The sequence below is a fragment of the Gavialis gangeticus genome, unplaced genomic scaffold (assembly GCF_001723915.1).
Source record: "Gavialis gangeticus isolate Ggan-Ray unplaced genomic scaffold, GavGan_comp1, whole genome shotgun sequence".
Classification (NCBI taxonomy): Eukaryota; Metazoa; Chordata; order Crocodylia; family Gavialidae; genus Gavialis; species Gavialis gangeticus.
The window spans coordinates 450276-463524 of record NW_017728992.1 but is presented as its reverse complement, the minus strand read 5'-3'; the positions used below and the strand labels follow the sequence as shown (position 1 = coordinate 463524).

Sequence of the window (13249 nt, the reverse complement as noted above, 5' to 3'; positions counted from 1 at the left end):
TGGGGCCTGGCAGGGGTCCCCCCATGGCCCCTCCTTCATCCTCCCCCCCACCCCCTACTTACCAGCACGGAGTCCAGATCCAGCTCCCTGTGGCAGTGAGTTGCGACTGCCCAACTCTCCAAATCTTTTCCAAATTGATCCAGAGAGCTTCAAATGAATTTTTATTGGTCTCCCAGTTTGATTCAGATTTGGAGACACGGCTGCTGAATTGGGCCGAATCCCCTCCAAATCGAATCAGCACCTGAAGCTCTGCACAGCCTTAATAAACAGCCATGTCAATGGAAAGCTCTTTGAATAAGGAATTAGGAGAGTTGGGTTCTGCTCCCAGGTCTGCCACAGGTATGAAACTTGGGGCAAGTCATAACTATCTCCATGTTCTAGTCTTTGGCTAAATTTCCCCTTGACTTAAATAGGGATTATGGCTACCCAACTTCGTGAAATACTGAATTCCAATGCAGAAAGGAGAGCTACATATAATTGCTACTAGAGGTGATATTCTTGATACTATACTGATTCTTATTTCCCCTTTTGCATGAGAATAATACAGCATTTCATTATTTCACATATAGTCTCATGAGTGCTAAGTTTTGCCCTCATATCCAGACACCAACTGGGAAGTCTTTGAAAGTTGCATGTGCATTATCTTTTCTGAAATAATTTGAGGAGCTATTCAAGTACTGAGGAAAAGGGATTAAAAAAATTCCAGCACAGCTGAGAAAAAAATTATTGCATTTTTTCCATTTGTCCAGAAGATGCCAAAAACATTTGGCAATTCTCTAAAGGGAGGTGTTGGAAATGGTTGATTTCCACATGATGACAGAACTATGGTGATTTATTAGACTAATATTGAGTTCCTCCTTATCTTAAATGTCATGTAATTAATAACAGTATACCCCACTGATTTTTGGCAAAGACAGCTACATGACTGGTGAATAATTATATTTCTGGCACATTTTTAATGCAGTTGCCCCTCATTTTGTAGTATATAAATATCAGTTCTATAATAGTACAGCTAGCAGGTGAGAAGAAATCCTTCACAAACTCTTGGTTAAAACCACTATCTGTTAAAGAATAGGACAAGACATTTGTGAGAAAATGAGGTAAATCAGGCTCTCTCATTTCCCCAAAGGAGGTATGCTTCCCTGATGCAGCTACCTAAAAGAAATACATTATTGGAAAAAAAGGGACTGGATTCCTGAGTACTTCCTAGAGAATCCACTCAGGCTCTAATACCAGTGGAATCAATAAATTTTGGTCTTCCAGCGGCTAGAAAGGCTGGGAGTAGTTAGCAGCCAATCAGGACCCACCTCCCTGCTTTTATACAGGGTGGAAATTAAACAGAGCTGGGTAAATGATATTTCTAATTCTCAACAAAAATTATTCATCACTCACTCAAGGGGCACAATTAACAGATCAATAAAATCATTTCACCCCTTCAAAACATTTTTTAGCAGCTATCTGCAGTTTCAAGGACAAGGCCTTGTCTCTATATGCATTCAGAATGGTTTTGTTTCACAACTTATGAGGATCAGAGACTTAAAATTCAAAATTTGCATTATCATAGTCCCTAGAATGTTAAATGAAATAAAAACTGAGAGTATAGAGCACTTGCTGAAATCAGATCCTCTAAGATTATTTTTCTACTACACACAACATAATCAGAAGAATATCTATACGTTATATCTTTAAAAATATCAAAACTTTATTTCTATTTTTCAGAGACATGTTCAGACTATTTTACAGTAGTGACAGAGACAGACAATCATTGGGCACGTCTACATGTGCATTAAGGTGCTTCTGATGCACATTTAATGTAGTACTTCCAATGTGAGGGTGTTTTACATACACAAGCACTGCAGCGCCGGGCGCTTTGAAAAGCACCTGGTGCTGCGACATTTGCAGTTGTATAAAAGGTGAAATGCATGTCAGCATTGAGAAAGTGGCAATGGCACACTTGTGCATTTAAACACATCAGAGGTACTTTAGTTCAGAAGTGCACCACCGCCATTTTCCACACCGCTTATACAATTGCATGCGGCACAGTGCATTTTGCATCAGCTGACAAGCAGAGCAGACTCACTTAATCAAGTCTGCTCTGAAGCAGCGAATCTCTGGTGCATCACGAGACAAAAAAGTATATGTATAAATGCCCTGAGGTACAAATTTGCATTAGGCTGCCTTAATGCGCAGTAACAAATATGCACAGTTTAAGTGACATTTAATGAACAGTATCCAATTTACTGTGCATTAGTGTAATTGGACATTTTTTATGTAACACTTTAATGCACAGTAATATAGGCTATTACACAAGAAAGTGCAAGTGTAGACAAGCTCATTATTAGTGAACAAAAGCAGCAAGTGCTGTTCTGCTCAACAACAGCTCTGCATAGTAGCCAGGGCCAGCCTTTTTTTGGATTCATCTACATTCCAATATTTATCCACTACAGTAAGCCCACAGCAACAACTTCACTTGTCAAGTTTACCTACCCATTTTCAGATAACCCCAGCCTCCTCTGGATCTATCAGCATAGGAATGGCCCAGATGGGACCCTCCTACCAGAAAAATATTCCTACAGCCTGATGTTTCACTTGAAGTCACCTTTGCCCTTCATCCTCCTCCAGCTTTAGAAGTGTGCAGACCATAATTATTTCTTACAAATGAATCATCCAGAAACCATTCTGAATATACATTCCAATGGGTCAGCTCAGTTATTTTTCTAGTGCGCAATTATAAGTTGTTAGTAGTCATGACAGCCAGCCTACAGTCAGCCAATTATCTTATTCTGTGAACCTGTCACAAATGTCCTTTCATTCAGATCCTTTTTTAGTCTGTATACTTGCAAAAAGAATAAGGACCAAAATCGAACAGAAAAGATCTTGTACTTACAGTTGTACGTGGTCTTTTTTCTTATACCAGTAACGACTACATTCTGTTTTCATTATCATACACCTGATAGAATATACAATCTTATTGTATGTTTTAGCAAAAACTGTAATTTGTAAATTTTTATTGTTATATATAATGTTATTACCCATTTAATTGCATTGCTTTAGCAAAAGCGGCAAATACGTGAATACATTTAACAAGCCCAAGTACCATAGGCACCAATATCAACTCTTTATTGAATGTGAAGACATAAATCTCTTAAAAACAAGCTGTTTTCTCTCAGTCTTTTCTTCAGTTTTCTCACTATGCCTTAATGGGCCTGGAGCCATCATATTCTTAGAATTATGTTTCTCAAAACCTCAGTCCAAACCATGTTTTTTTCCAAAATTCCAGTAGTTACATACAGGCAAAACTCCTACCATAGTCTAATAGCTATATTATTCTCTCCAGCCTCAACTGGGCAATATACAAACATACAAATAGAGGTCATAGAAGCCGCTGTTGTTAAGGACAGTGACACGGGGTGGGGCCTATGGGCGGCCGTGATCCCGCTAGGCCCCCCTGCCGTGCCAATTAGGAGATCCAGCACCCTCTTATTTCTCGCCCGCCACGTCTTTGATCTTATATAGGTTTATATGGGATGCTGCCTTTGGTCTCCTAACTTCTATGGGTGACCTGGTGCACCCCAGCCTTATGGGCTATGCGTGCCTCCTACCTCCCTTTTAGCACGACCCAAGCCTCGTAGCTATTCTGGATGTTCTTGTGTCTCCAACCTTATACTAGCCCCTCCTGGGCTTTACTCTTGCAGGTTGGCTCCCCTTGGGCCTATGCCACGTGCTTCCCGCGCTCTTCCCTTCTCCGGGGCCTGTCTCTGCGCCTCTTGCACTCTTGCCCCTCACGGGGCCTGTCTCGTGCCAACAACCGCACCTGGGGCTCAGGTGGCACGCAGCCAGGCCTGGCCCCTTGCCCCTTTTCGGGGTCTTTATGCCACACGCTTCCCACGCCTCTCGCGCCCTTGGCTCTCTCGGAGCCTGCTCCCGCGCCCCTCACGCCCTTGGCTCTGTCTGCTGAGCCTACGCACCAGCCCTGTCTCAGGCTTTTACCGGCGCTGGGGCTCAGGTGGCACGCAGCCGTGCCTGGCCCCCTGACCCTTCTCAGGGTCTTACGCCCTCACGGGGCTGAGTACTGCCCTCTTGGGCTGGGGTCTCAACCCCACACACCGCACCACTCTGGTGCCAAGCTGTTGCGCCTTCCCAGCGCTGCTCGGTGCCCAAACAGGGCACCTAGGAATCCCCAGACTACTGGGGAGCTCCTGTGAGGCCTCCTCACACCCCTACAGCCTCACCCGGTCCTCTGGACGATATACACAACAAAAACAATAGGCCTACTGGCAGGAACAAAAACAATAGGCCTACCGGCAGGAACAAAGTCCAGGCCCTCCTGGCTCTCTGGCCAAAGACTCCCGGTCGGGCTTCTCCCTGCTTTCACCATAATGCCGCCCTCTGGGTGCTCAGGCTGCACTGCTTAGTTTAACCCTCCTGCAGAGCTCTTACCCCTCAGGTTGCCAGAAGGGAACTACCAGCCAGGCTCCGGCCTGGCTGTTTATAAGGGCCCGGCCCTGCCCCCTTCTGGTCACGTGACCAACCTGGTTGCTCCAGCAACCTGCTCCTGAGCTGCCCTGGTGATTGGCAGCTCAGCCCGTTTACCACTGCCAGTAGCAGGCACCCTGGTGCCCTGCTACACATCTCCCCTTCCCGCGGTTGAGCCTCCTTAGGAGTGGGGCGCGGGAGTGCCCCACGACAGACAGTTAACAATTACTTCTCCACATTAATTCTGCTTACTAGTTTTAGATGCTATTGAGCAGTAATGTAACAAGGGTTGGATGATTGGGGCACCAGCACCAGGCCCCAAGTAGAGAGGGTGCAAGAGTAGCAACCACTGCCACTGCCAACCCAGCTACTACCACTTCTACAGCTGGCCCTACAGGTTGCCACTGTCACTGAGAGCACAGATCTGGGTAGTTACACCATTGCTATAGAGTCCATTTTCACAGGAAATTTTCCCACACACAAGACAACAACATTCTCAGAATTCTCTGATCATGCCAATTGAAGAGTAGATAAAGCAATTGCAGAGCTGCTGGCCATTATGTTTGAAAATTTGTAGTGATTGGGGAAGGTCCTGGGTGATTGGAAAAGAACAAATATGATGCCCATCTTTAAGAAAGGGAAGAAGGAGGATCCAAGGAAGTACAGACTGGTCAGCCTCACCTCAGTCCCTGGAAAAATCATGAAGCAGGTCCTCAAGGAATCCATTTCTAAGCACCTGGAGGAGAAGAAGGTGATTAGGAACAGTCAGCATGGATTCACCAGGCAAGTCATGCCTGACCAAACTGAGAACCTTCTATAACTGGCTCTATGGATGGGGGAAAAGCAGTGGACATGATGTACCTTGAGTTTAGCAAGGCTTTTGATACAGTCATCCACAACACTCTTGCAAACAAGCTAAGGAAGTATGGGTTGGATGAAAGGACTGCAAGGTGGATAGAAAGCTGGCTGGTTCATTAGGCTCAAAGGGTAGTAATCAATGGCTCAAGGTCTAGTTGGTAGCTGGTACCAAGTAGAGTGCTTCAGGGGTTGATCCTGGGGCCAGTTTTGTTCAATATCTTCATCAATGACTTGGAAAATGGGATGGAATGAACCCTCAGCAAGTTTGCAGATGACACCAGCTGGGGGGAGTAGTAGATATGCTGGAGAGTAGAGCTAGGATACAGAAAGACCTCAACAAATTGGAGGATTGGACCAAAGAAATCTCATGAGGTTCAGCAAGAACAAGTGCAAAGTCCTGCACTTAGGACGGCACAATCCCATGCATCCGTACAGGCTGGGGACCAACCAGTTAAGCAGCAACTCTGCATAGAAGGATCTGGGGGTTACAGTGGACAGTAAGCTGAATATGAGTCAACAGTGTGCCCTTACTGTGAAAGTGGCTAACAGCATATTGGGCTGCATTAGTAGGAGTATTGCCAGCAGATCAAGGGAAGTGATGTTTCTCCCATATTCAGCGCTGGCGAGGCCACATCTGGAATACTGTGTCCAGTTTTGGCCCCCCACTACACAAATTGGAGACAGTCCAGCAGAGAACAACAAAAAAAAATGGTTAGGGAGATGGGGCACCTGGCTTATGTGGAGAGGCTGAGAAATTGGGTTCACTGATTCTGGAGAAGAAAAGATTGAGGGAGGATTTAATAGCAGCTTTCAACTACTTGAAGAGTGAATCCAAAGGCAATGGAGCTACACTGTTCTCAGTGATGACAGAACAGGGAGAAATGGTTTCAAGGTTGCAGCAAAGGAAGTTGAGGTTAGATATTAGAAAAAATATATTTCTCACAAGGAGGGTTGTCAAACACTGGAACAGGCTACCCAGAGAGGTTGTAGAATATTCATCCTTGGAGGTTTTTAAGACCGGGCTAGATAAAGCCTTGGCTGGGATGATTTAGTTGGGGGTGGTCCTGGTTTGGGCAGTGTTGAACTAGACTTGAGGTCCCTTCCAACCCTAATTTTCTATTATCCTATGAAAGTCAATGAGTCGTCATGATTTATTAGGACTTTCCAAAGACTATTCAGGAAGTCCCAGAACAGAAGCTACAAAAGACATTTAGTAGTCATGCGGTGAAAAGCAAACACACTAAGGCCCTCTCCAGAGTCAAAGAACAAGAACTGCCCATTTTGTTACTGCATTTTTATCTTTAATACTATGGGATAAGCTTTTATCAGTGATGCTTTCATTGTAAAGATAAGGCCTACTCCTGTCACATGGCAAAGGTGGCCAGTTTTACAGGGTGGACTAGTCCACAACTCCAGGACAACTGGTTAAGGGTTTGTTCCAGAACAGCAGTTGCATTTTGTAACAGGTGTTTATTTCAGGTCCAGACTAATAAGAATCTCTCAACCCACCTCTCCAACCCAGCTTAAACCTTCAGTTTAGAAACCACCAAATAAATGTCATGATAGAATATGTGCAGACATAGACACACTGCAGGTTTTGCTAAAACCAGATTCAGGAATGCTAAAAATGCTCAGGTATTGCTCTCTGGAATATTGAGCACTGATGAAATCAAGGTTCCTGATATATAACTACAAATGTCTTGTTTGTCTAGCTGGATTTCTAGACCTAACCGGTAAGTCCAGTAAGCTTCTAAACTGAATTTCCATAAGTTTATGTTGATTTATTCAGAATTGATAAGTAAGAAATGGAAATATGACTTTGGCTCAGGTTAGTTACCCTGGCTGTATGGAAGGCAAACCTTGTACTGCTGACTGCCAAAGTAATTTATTTTCTGTCAATTCCTATCCACTTTTTGGCATCAGGCAAAGCCTTACTTCTGATCACATCTCCACTGGCTTTGACCTTAGATACATTTTTTAAACATATAAGTAAAATGACTTTAAGTTTAAATGAGTGATATAATCTAAATTCAGGTCCGCAAATTACAAGAATAATACCAGTACAATGTATATCCCACTGGAAAAGATTTGCAAAGGGAGAAACTGTTACTTTAAAAATTTTAATCAAGATAACAGCCAAGTCATTAACTCAAGAAGATGCCAATCGTAATCTAGCATTTACTCCTTTCCGTTAATGTAATTGTTTGCTCTCTTAGCTTAAATGATATATGTCAGGCAATTTTGTTTTTTTTCCTTGAAAATAAAAAATAGTGAGTTTATTTTATATTTAAAGAATCAATCAATCCCAGATTATTCTGTTCATCCAAAAAAGTTCCATTACAGTATAAAGGTTCAGCAAAAACTGGAAAAGAAAAGAAAGAGAGAAATTTCTGTAAATATGATCATTAGCACTATTTTATTTCTGCTGAGTACTTCTTTAAAAGGCCAAGGAAACTAATCAAAATCTCGAGCCATATTCAGAGACAATGTTTAAAAGTGGTATACAATGCACAGCAAAGTGCTCTAATTACATGCTAAAAGTCCAAAAGACATGTGCAGTAGGGAAAAACAATAAATAGGACAGTAGATGTAACGTAAAAAAAATCAGTGTTCTTTAGCAATCTGTACCCTGCAATAACCCAGAGGTGTTATTGCAACAGAGCTGTCCTACCCTGGACCACCCTCTGGAACCCTTAAATAAGGGAAGTGTAGCTGCTATGCATCAGTCTTTGGGAACATATGAATCTACATTATGCTCTGTAGTATGTCTTCCATGCTGTGAGTGGATAATTCCTTAAGGAGACAACGATTCATGTACTTATTTTGCTTTTCAGCATTTCTCTGTTCCGTTTCAGTAGTTTTTAGAAGTTTGAGGGCAGTTTACATGACCACAGCTGTGGAATCAAGACAGGGGGGTACCAAGGGCACTCATCAGGGGGCTAAAATGTTTCTACACTAATGCTAGGAGCATGGGGAACAAGCAGAAGGAACTTGCACTCCTGCTTCCAAGCAACAACTTTGACCTGGTTGGACTAATTGAAACCTGGTGGAACCCTACAGGATAGAGTGGAGGAAAAAAGGGTGGGGGTATTGCTCTCTATGTTAAGGAACAATATACATTCTCTATAATCAAGATAGGATCAGAGGAGGGCTAAACCAACGTACTGTGGGTCAGGAAACAAGGGAGTCGGGGGGGGGGGGGAAAGGGACTTGGTAGTGGGGGACTACTATAAACTGCCACACCAGGAGGATGAGTTAGCCCTGGAATTCTTCAGACAGCCCTCAGAGACCATACAGTTGAGAGATATGGTTGTAATGGGTGACCTAAACTACCCTGACTTCTGCTGGGAGGAGCTGTTAAACAAATCTAACCACTCAAGTAGCTTCTTAACCTGCATATAAGACCTCTGCCTAATGCAGGAGGCATATGATTCCACTAAGAGAAATGCCATGGTGGACTTGGTGTTAGCTACAGAGGATGACCTGGTGGGGAATCTGCAGGTACATGGTAACCTAGGGAATAGTGACCAGCAATTGATTGAATTCACTATCCAGTGAAGGGTGGGTAAACTAACTAGCAGGGTTGAAGTGCTAGACTTAAGAAAGGCTAACTCCAGTGTGCTCAGGAGATTAGTTAGTGAGGTGTTAAAGCTCAAGAGCATTCATGAAATGGGGGTCCAGGAAGGGTGATCGTTCCTCAAGGGAGTGATCCTATGGGCACAGAAGGAGACAATTCCATTGTGCATAAAAGGGGGAAAAGGGGCCAAGAAGCCATCTTGGCTGAACAAGGAAGTCCAGGAAAGCCTGAGGGCAAAGAAAGAGGTATACAGGCTGTGGAAACGGGGTAGCTACCAAGGAGGAGTATACCTCCCTGGCTCGCACTTGCAGGGAATCAGGAAGGCCAAAGCAGGATTAGAACTTAGGCTGGTGACAAAAAATAAGGACAACAAAAAGTTCTTCAGGTATACAGGGGGAAAAAAGAAGGCGCAGGGTAGCATAGGACCTCTACAAGACAAACTAGGGCAATTGGTGACAGAGAGAGGGGACAAAGCTGAGCTCTTCCATGAGTTCTTTAGATCTGTATTCCTAGACACAGACCAAGACAAATCTCCCAATTGGATAGACACAGGAAGAACACCAGTCCACCAACTGTTAGTGCAGACTTAGTGAAGGGGCACTTGGAGGGGTTGGATGTGTTCAAATCAGCAGGCCCAGATGAACTGGTCCAGGCTGGGCCAAGTCAGGTCCTGCTGTGCACTTTGTGGATGGGCTTGAGTGGGGGCTGCCATATGCCTGACCCGCTACCTGCATCTCGCAGTGCCAGTGGCAGCAGCCAGTGTGGAAGTTTCCTGGCTGCAGGCACAGCCGACAGTGACACGCTGCTGTGTGACCCAGGCTCTGTACATGCTGAATGGACCCAGCCTGGCCTGGCCCGATAATGCACAGCTTTGGACAGGACCAGGAATGCCATGCACTAGTGGGCTAAGCTGGGTCCATTCAGCATGTACAGAGCCCGGGTCATGCTGTGTCATGTCACCACTGCCTGTGCCTGCAGCTGGGCCACACCCATGCTGTCTGCTGCCACCGGAACCGTGGGGGCAGGCGTATGGCAGTGCCTGCTCAAACCCATCCACAACGTGCACAGCAGGACCTCACCTGGCCTGGCCTGGCCCAGCACGGCCTGCTAGTGTGCCTTTGTATAGTACCAGGAGACACAGCTCCAGAATGTGTGACTCCTGTGCAAAGGTACACCAGCTGTGTGGCCTGAGCTGGGTTGGGTCGGGTGGGCCAGGTGCATTTTCCATGAGGCTCAGGTGGCAATGCACAGTCATTGCACTGTGCCTACAACAGGCCATAGTGCATCGCTGCCTGAGCCTCATGGAAAATGCAGCTGGCCAGACCAACCCAACCTGGCCCAGGCTGCTCAGTTAGTGCACCTTTGCATAGGAGCCTCACATCCCAGAACTGCGCGTCCTTGTCCTGTGCAAAGGTGCACTAGTGGGCTATGCCAGGCTAGATCCCAGCATACACTTTCTCCCCACACATGCCATGGGTCTGGCAGACCTGGCTTGGTGTGACACCCAGCCCTGCAAGTGATGCGGGCCCCTGGGTGACAGCCTGAGTGGCCCATGGCTGCCTGAAGGCACATGGACCCATGCCACACCTCACCATGATGAGCAGCACAGGCGGCGCAGGGCCTGAGGTGGCCAGGGCTGTGCCAGTCCACTGGAGGTTCTGGTCTCAGTGGACCCTGAGTGCCCAATGGCTGCTGCTGTGGGGATGAGCTGTAGGCACCGCAGGGAGGGGCCCCTGTGGGGGGGGGCAAGGGACCCACCCCTTCTGAGAAGCCCCCACACCTATCAACATACCCCACATCCCTCCAGAACCACCCACATCACCCCACACCCCTCCTGCAAACCCCATATCCTCCCACCATGCACTCATGATGCCCAGCTGCTAGACAGGATGAGACTGGCTGGCAGGAGCTGTGGCTGCAGGGGAAGCTGTCCCCACACCCTTGTTAGCAAAGTGACCAGGGGGAGGTCTAATTGTTCTATTATAAGAAAACCAAAAGCAAATACCAAAACATATAGATATTTGGAATTTATTTTATTATGATGATAGAGACACTGGCAGGCTTCCAAAATGTTTAGAATTGTAAATATATCAAAAAAACATTGCCCAACTGATCTCTGTCTACACACACACACACATGCATACATATACACACACATACACATATACATATATACGTATATACCTATATAGTAGTCTTTTGTTTTAATTGTGGAAGAACATGGATTTAGGGGTATTTTAAAGAGTGAATTTGGGACTTTTTAAAAAGAAATTATGAAGTTTTTAAATAGAGAACACCAGAATTCCTGCTAGTGAGGCAAGTGGCAGGACCTAGGTAGAGGTGCCTGCTCAGGGCTGTCACCCGGGACCCAGCTGGAGGTGACTGATCTCCTGGCCACTTGGGACCAGAAGGACATGCTTTAACAGTTCAAAGCAGGTCACCACACTGAGAACATCTTCCAAGCAATAGCTGCCCAGATGGCAGGGAGGGGGCACACATGGCAGTAGTGCCACACAAGGGCCAGCTGTGCAGCCACAGGCCACTGGCAGCTGGCCCAGCAGTGCAGATGCCTCTTCTGCAGCTGTACAGTCCCCATCCAGGTCTGTCATGTGGATGATCTTGGAGCCACATGCTGTCACAGGTGGCAGCAGGTCACAGCCAGGCAGCAGCCTGCATGAGGGCAGCTCTTGCAGGTCCGGACAAGATCCTAGTAAAACTTTGGCAGCTCTTGCAGGTCCTTCAGGGAGAAGCCCCACAGGCTGAGGAGCTGCCAGTCATACTGGAGCCCACGGAAGTGGCAGAGGAAGGCGCGCCCTAGGTGGCCCCATGCCGTGCAGCTACCAACACGGTATAGCAGTTGCTGCAGGGCCTGAAGGTGGACCATCAGGACTTGGCTGCGCAGGCAAACCAGGTTTTGGCTGCCCTCCTGCAAGGGGAGGCCTGGGACCTCAGAAGCGACTCAGTGCCATCCTGGTCAGAACTCCAGTGCCCATCTCTGGAGCCCTGGCAGGACTGCACTCTCTCTCTCCCCTTGGCTGCTGCTTCCCACCCCAGGACCCCACCAAACTTGGTTTGGGGGCGGGTCCCATTAGTTCACAGGGGGCTGAATGAAGTGGCTGGGGTTCAAGGGGGGCCTCATGATTAGGGGGCCAGTGCACACATCTTCAGGAGGCCTCAAATACCTCTACACAAATGCTCGTAGTATGGGGAACAAGCAAGAGGAACTTACTCTCCTGCCAGGTGACACCAAACCTGACATAGCGAGGCTCACAGAAACATGATGGGACCCAATGCATGACTGGGTGGTGGATATCAAGGGCTATAGGCTGTACAGGAGGGATAGGACAGGGAGGAAAGGTTGGGGTGTGGCACTCTATGTCAAGGAGGAATACACATACTCAAAGAGTAGCACAAGGTCAAAGGAGGGGCACTCTGAAGTGCTCTGGGTCAGAATATGAGAAAGTTGAGGGGAAAGGGACATAATGGTGGGGGTCTACTACGGACCACCCAACCAAGGGGAAGAGCTAGACTGGGAATTCTTAAGTCAGCTCACGGAGGTAGTTAGGTCAAAGGACGTGGTCATCATGAGTGACCTGGACTTTCCAGACATCTGCTGGGAAGAGAAGTCAGCCAGGTCTGACTGCTTGCATAGGTTCCTAGCCAAGATACAGGACCTCCATCTAACCCAGGAGGTGCACAGCCCCACCAGGGGAGACGCCTTGTTGGATCTGGTGCTGGCCACCGGCGACGACCTGGTGAGGGGTCTGTGGGTGCTTGACCACCTGGGCAACAACGATCATTGCCTGGTGGAATTCACCATCCAGCACACAGTGGCAAAGGCCTGCAGTATGGCAGCAGCCCTGGAGTTCAGGAGGGCAGACTTCAATGAGCTAAGGAGAATAGTCAGGGAGGCACTGTGGTCCCAGAGGGGAGAAGAGTCGGGTGTCCAAGAAGAATGGTCACTTCTTAAGGAGACGATCCTCCAAGCCCAAAGAGAAGTAATCCCAACACTGATCAAAGGGGGCAAGAGGTTGCAAAAGCCCCCATGGCTCTCCGAAAGCATATGAGAACATCTCCTAGCTAAAAAGGAGGCATACGCCCAATGGAAGGGAGGGGCTGGGAGGACTATACCTCGGGTGCTCGGGGCTGTAGGGGGGTGGTCAGGAAGGCCAAGGTGGAGATGGAACTGGGACTAGCTACCCGGATCAAGGACAACAAGAAGTCCTTTTTTACATAGGATATAGGGGGTAAAAAGAATGTACCAGGTAACGTGGGGCCTCTGCAAGACACGCTAGCAAATCTGGTCATTGCACCAGATGACAAAGCTAACCTATTTAA

General features: G+C 46.9%; 1 long non-coding RNA gene across 1 annotated transcript in view; it reads right to left on the bottom strand.

Annotated features, from left to right (window-relative positions):
• Positions 1-2243: 2243 nt before the first annotated feature.
• The window catches only part of LOC109299204, a 21145-nt gene continuing 10139 nt past the window's right edge, over positions 2244-13249 (bottom strand). The window contains exon 3 of the long non-coding RNA XR_002097792.1: positions 2244-2331. This is a non-coding gene — a long non-coding RNA (uncharacterized LOC109299204). The remainder of the gene's footprint in view (positions 2332-13249) is intronic.